A 6,973-nucleotide genomic window follows, 5' to 3' on the forward strand; every position below is an offset into this window, starting at 1 on the left:
GCGTGCACAAGTTTTCCAGCACCTCTGTGAGAAATTAAGGGGCTGCTAATTAGGGTGAAACCCACGCATGGCTGCCCCCCGCCTTCTCCCCCAGCCCCCTTCGCCCACCACCTCCCATTCCTCCCCGCCGTCCCCGGGCTCCGGTTACGCCGCGGGTCCCGTAAACAGCGTCTAAAATAATTGCGCAGTTGTCACCCTTGGGTAGGGGAAGGGCAGGGGGACTATTTTAAAACGCCCGGCTTAGCCCAAAGGGCCGAGGGGATTGTGGCACGGCCCAGCTGTCCCCGCCGAGCGCGGGCGGGCGCTTCAAAGTACCGGGCGGGATGCCTCAGCGCCAGCCTGTCCTCCTCGTTTCGGCCGGGGAAGGCAGCCAGGCTGGCCAGGGACCAGCTAATGGTGTTTTGACGTGTTGTTTCAAGAGCAATTGGTGGGGCTCGGGAGATGCGGGGAGCAGCTGGAATGGTGATGGAGGGAGGATGGGTGAAGGGTCGTGGGGGATAAGAGGGAGGTTGGGAGAGGGATGCAGACGTGGCGAGGTTGCACATCGCGTTTGACTTTAGAAATTGGGGGAAAAAAAACCCACAAAGGAGAAGGATGCTGCAGTGCCTCTGCTCAGGTGCTGCAAGCCCTGGATGTTGCAGGAGCCCGGAGAGAAGCGCGTCTCACCGTAGCTTTCCTCCTTGTCCCGCACCACTCCTGACAGCGACGCGGCCGGTACCTCCTCTCACTGGGGCAAAATTCGGCGTCTGGAGGAAAATGGAAACACACATCCTGATCCCACTGGACTACAAAATTTTGACCATGCCTTGGTCATCAACGCACAGTTCCAGGCCAAAAGACAATACATTTTACGCTGCCTATAGCGTAAGAGCTGGTGATCAAAGCATTATTGGTGAAGGAAAACCCAACCTGTCATTCCCTTTGGCTACTGTGAGGCTGGATGGCCAGGAGAAGACAAGGATGCTGTCTTCATCTTGGCCTCCTGATGGTCACCTATTGCTGAGCCTGGTGAAAAGAGGATGCTCAGCTGGGGCGACTCTTCCAGCCTGTCCGCTTTATTTTGCATCATTTCTCCGCAAGCCAGTAGAGCACGCTGCCTGCACGCTTCCCACGTTTCGATTTCCAGGGATTGTGCACCCGCCCTGGTGACCTTCCTGTCCCCTACGCAGTCCCACTGCCTTGGCCATCGAGGTGAAATTACTCCCTGAGTCAACCACCCCAGGAGAGGAACAGCCTAAAAAATAATAGACCCTCTTGTCCGTATGCTTCTTATTCCTCCAAATAACCCTCCCCTCCCTTTCCCAGAAATCCTGGGCAATAGATAGCCCTGAACTTTGGGGATTTTGGGGGGATACCCCATAATTAGCATCGGGCATTGCCACTTTTCACCTGTAGGCTGCACGATGCAGGGCTTACATGCATGAGGGCTGAGTCAGCTCTTCCCCCACCTCATGAATGAAGCAAAATGGTATTTTGTCGCACCCTCTCTTGTAGTGCAGACACCCATCCATCTCACACCTCGGCTCCATCAGATCTACCCACCTGGCTGGGCCAAGCCAAGCACGGGCGGACGTGCGGGATGCTTTCAGCCTCGCACCCAGTAGGAACGACCTCCCGAAAGCCATCTCTCCTCCTTTCATGAATAATCAACTATTTAACCTCTCATGTAAAGACCGCCAAGGTTTTTCCTGCACGTCCAAACATATAGAATCATAGAATGGTTTGGGTTGGAAAGGACCTTGAAGATCATCTCGTTCCACCCCCTGCCCTGGGCAGGGACACCTCCCACCAGCCCAGGTCGCTCCAAGCCCCGTCCAACCTGGCCTTGAACCCCTCCAGGGATGGGGCAGCCACAGCTTCTCTGGGCAACCTGGGCCAGGGGCTCACCACCCTCACAGCAAAGAATTTCTTCCTCAGATCTCATCTAAATCTCCCCTCTTTCAGTTAAAAACCGGACCCCCTCATCCTATCGCTACACCATGCCGTGTTATCCTCACCTTTTGGTCAAATGGGGGGAAATTCGGCAAACTGAAACAGGGCTTTACCTGAAGTGAGGACAAACCATTTAGGAACCGCGTGCCCGTCTCGGAGGGGCCGAAGTCTCGGACCCCTCACAAGGTGAACCCAGAGCAATTCCCAGCGCCAGGCAAGAGCCGTCTTTCAGCAGCTGCGAGCCATTTATTAGATGGGTTTGAAGGCTTCTGCAAAAGCCGAGCCTGGGGGACGGAGGCGGAGGGGGCAGACAAATGCGAAAAAAAAGATTTGTGTTAATTACCGGTCCATTTGGAAGACGCGAAGCTGCCCCGGTCCGTCATCTCGTCCCCCCAAGCCGTGGTTTGTCGGGTCTTAGGCTTTCATGCCGGGGTCCCAGCGGGACCCGTGTTTCTCTGCATCGCCATAGGGACGGCAGCTGCAGCTGACTTCTCCCGTTAGAAGGGACCGCCGGCGCTCCAGAAACCATTTCGGCAGCATTTGTCGCAACAGCTTCTGCTAATCTCTCTTTCATTTGTAATTATTTTCTCGCCCAGGCGCTCCGACACCGGAGCCGCCCTCCCAACCCGCCCCTGCAGCCGCACGGGAGCACCGTCGGCCGCGCTTGGGGATGTCGTGGCGAGATAAAAAAGGATGCGGGGGTGGGAGAGGAGACGGTCTTGCGAGGAGGATGGTGGGCTTCAAACGGGCTGGGGCTCCTCCGGAGGCGATTGAAGTGGGCCGAGGGATGGAGCCGGCAGCCTTTGAGGCAGCCCGCGCCATCTCGGCCAAGAATAATTGAACAAATAGTTTATCTGGTGAACCAACAGCTGTAGGGAACAGGCGATTTCCAGAGGATTAGGGGAGAGCTGTGAAAGGGAGCTCCCACGGGAAGCCTAAAACCCTCATCTTGAATTCAACCGGCCAAGAACACATGTTGGAGCCTTTGACTTACTTTTTTTAAGCAACTTTTTCTCCCCCCACCCCCTTTTTTTCCAAACCGCTCCACAAACCAAAAAGTTCTGGTTGTTGAAGCACGAGGCAGGAAAGTAGGGTCCATGGGAGAGAGAGACGAATTATTTAGTGGCAGTTGATTTCTAAATGGGGTTTTCCTACCTGATTTTAATCTAATCCTGGCAGTAGTATTATTTTAGCGGTTTTTTTTCCCCAGCGTTTCCATTTATTGGGTTTTCAGTTCCTAGCCATCACCAGCAAGGCAAGGAAGCAAGAGAGATGACTTGCCGAGGAAAGCTGAGCCACAACGTGCAGCTGAGATGTGCTTTACCTCGCAGCCACTTCACATCGCAGCCTCTTCTTCCTCTGCCATGGCACAAACCCCCAAAACAAACACTCTACGCCCAGCTGCTGTTTCGCCCCGGGTAACGTCAGAGCAGATCTAATCCCGAACCCCTAGGGTTTTGATTGCATGTGAATAGACACAATTAGAGATGAAGATAAGGCGCCTCGGGAGTGGGTTGCAGCTCAGCTATGGAAACTGCTTCTAATCCTTGTCCCACGGAGTGCTCCAACCTCGACCTGAAGGATCATGTCTGGGAGAGATCATGCCGGCAGTGCCCCACACCTCCCTGCCCCAAAGATGGATGCTGCACCTCATCTGAACCAGTCCCTCCTAAAACCTTTCTGCAAAACCATTGGCTCTGGCTCGAACACAGATTACAGCTTTTTCTGGCATTGTTTGCAAGGTCAGGAACCTTCAGTAGCCAGGGCTCATGTCACTCAAAGGTCAAGTGACACAGAGGTGCCACTGTGGAGTTGGAGATGCTCAGGGAAAACTTCCAGTACCTACTGTAGCCCCTCTCAAAATACCTGCAGACCACCTCAAAGCCATCTCAGTTGACCTGCAGACCACCTCAAAACCATCTCAATCTACCTGCAGACCACCTCAAAACCACATCAATCCACCTACAGACACTTGTGGAGGAGCCAAACCCAGTGAGCAGCACCAGGGATGAGCTCACCCTGGCCAGAGAGACCTGTCTACAAGAACTAGGATGAGCTGCTGGCTTCACCTCTCTCTCATTCCTTTCACTGCAGTGTGAAGACAACCAGCTTTGATTAAACATCCCATTTCCAAACAGCCACACGAGATAAAACCCATTTCCCCAGCCAAAGGCAAACTCCGGTCACCCACGTGGCTGGGCACAGAAGACCCTGCAAACCCAATGCCAAAATCATATACCCATATTCATCCCAAAACAGACCAAATACGAGGTTCTGCCCATTTTTCCCCCAGCATGAAACAATGCCTTAGCCTAAACCACACCGTGTTTAAAGACGGAGATCTGGTGGTCACCCCAAGTTTCCTCCTAGCCCTGGTCTGCAGGAGATGAGAGGACAGAGCTGGCAGAAAGCGCTAAGCTCCGTGCCCCCCCCCCTCCCCTTCACACCAGCTCCAGGTCTGTCCTCAGACTTAATTTGGATCAAGAGAGAGACAGAGTTAACGATCTAAACACTATTTTTAGAAAACTAGTCCTCTGTTGAGTATGTATTTGGCAATCCCTGCAGCTGCATCACCAGCAACGAAACCTTTGGGGATGGGTTTTGCCTAACTCCAGTCACTCAGCAAGAAAATAAACTTTTAAGCCCTTCCCTTGCTGGTACAAAACTATTCTTTACTGCCTTTTCACCAGAGCATTAGCCGGGCTAGTTTTAAATTCATAGACAGTGAGAGCTCCCTGTAAAATTATAGCGATTTCTAATTTATTTTTTTTTTATTGTAGAGTAAAAAAATATGACACTTTCCGGAGGACGGATTTGCTGGGGGTTATTAAACCCAGTGCTCTGGGGCAGGTTTTGGTTTAGGGAGGTTATAAAACACTGAGTGCTGAAAGCTGCATGATTTACCAGAAAAAAAAAAAAAAAGGAAAAAAAAAAAAAAGAGTTTTCTGTGCTGTATTTCTCAAGGATACAGAGCTCAAAATTGTCCTTTTCTTGCTCTCCTCCCCTGCCGTTCAGGGAATCTGTGGTTTCTGCTGGGTCTCAGCTTGTAGGTAAAAGGGGTGAGTGTGGAGGCGCTAGAGATGCTCGAAGCCTTGGATGAGTCACTCAGCATCTAAACACATAAAAACACTATTGTCAGCTTCGAGATTTGGTGGATGGGGCGGGGGGGCGGGTATTTCTAGCGAAAGCCAAGTTCAAGGCAGTTCTAGCAGACTTCTGTACACAAGCCACAGTTCAAGTGGAAAAGAGGAGGAGAAAAAAGAAAAAAAACCTTTTAAATTATGGGCTGATGAGAGCTTAACAAAAGGAGTCTCATTTGTTGGGTTTTGGTGTGGGTTTTTTTGTTGGTTTTGGTTTGGGTTTGGTTTTTTGCTTGTTTTTTTTTTTTAAGTACCATTCAAACATTCCACTCACTGACGAGACCTTAAATTGAATCTCAGCCCTAGAAAATGCATTACTTACTGCTGAATTGATGTCACTGCCAAAGAATTTTCTCTCGGCTTAAGCCGTCTGCAGCAACACGCCAGTGGCACGTTCGAGACGTTTCCCTATTTGTGAAGCAAAATTCCTTGTGTTGATTCTTCGCTTTTCCCCTTTCCCCTGCTTTTGTTTAATTCCTATTCAGGGGTGGGATGCGCCGCTGGAGCTGCGTGGCCCGAATGAAGCAACGGTTCGCTGCAGCTTTCTGCGGTCAAAGGGAAACGCTTGCATGTCCCACCTGGGTTTTGTCCGCAGCATCAAGGATTCACCTTCAGATCCACCACAGGCATCACTATGTCTCCCTCTAACCCACCACCCTTCAGACCCACCATGGGCATCGCTACCTCTCCCCTCTAACCCACCACCCTTCAGATCCACCGTGGGCATCGCTACGGCTCCCCTCTAACCCATCACGGGCATCGCTACATCTCCCCTCTAGCCCACGACCCTTCAGGTCCACCATGGACATTGCTAAGTCTCTCCCCTAGCCCACCACCCTTCAGAGCCACCAGGGACATCGCTACGTCTCCCCTCTAACCCACCACCCTTCAGATTCACCATGGGCATCTCTACGTCTCCCCTCTAACCCACCGCCCTTCAGATCCACCGTGGGCATCACTACATCTCCCCTCTAACCCACCACCCTTCAGATCCACCGTGGGCATCACTACAGCTCCCCTCTAACCCACCACCCGCTGCACGAGCTGGATTTAGACAAGCATGAAGATCACAACGGAGAGGCAACATCTACCAGGGGTTTGATCCAGAGCTTCTGCAACCCCGGAGGTGTTTGTCTGTTGAGTTTTGAGGCAGGTATATTGGTGACAAACATGTTACCGGTCCTGAAGCCTATCACTACGCCTGGCGGGGAGACACAGACCTTGTTTGCACTGCCAGGCTGCAGTTCCCAAGACGCTCCGGCCATCCCAGTTGCTGGGGTTCCTCTGCAAAGGTGGCTGCTCCAGGTCACCACTTAGGCACGCTGGCATGACGTCATGCACTGCAACGTCATCGTCTGCAGTATGTTACGGGACCATTAGATGTCTCTGTGGGCTGCGATAGGAGCTGGGATGGCATCGCACCTGGGAGCAAACAGAGACAAAGCTGGGACTCGAGTGCAGCAGGAGTTTGGCTGGCTGCATCCCCGACTCTTTTCTGGTCCAGAAGAGCGTAACGCACTTAAGACATAACATTAAATCTTCATGGGGGGGCTGAAAAGTCTGCAATACATAAAATATTATAATCTATATGTGCATGGTAGAGCCAGCTCTTTGGGCAGATTGATATACTTCAAAGGCTTCAGTTTAAAGCATCCTCAGCTTTGCTTGAGCCTCAGTAGAAATTAAGCATCCTTATTAATTAACAAGCCCAAATCTTAATTTCTGTGTTTCTCACTGCACGTTTTTCCTGCCTTCCCATCCTGGTACCCAAACCACAGCAGTGTCCCTTGCTTTTACCTTCCCCCTTCATTTTCTGCCAAAAGGCAGGCAAAAAGATAGCCAGGACTCTACACACTACTAGTTTTTCCTTAGCCCTTTTTAGGGCTTTTTTAGCCCTTAGC

This window comes from Chroicocephalus ridibundus, chromosome 18 (assembly GCF_963924245.1).
Source record: "Chroicocephalus ridibundus chromosome 18, bChrRid1.1, whole genome shotgun sequence".
NCBI lineage: Eukaryota > Metazoa > Chordata > Aves > Charadriiformes > Laridae > Chroicocephalus > Chroicocephalus ridibundus.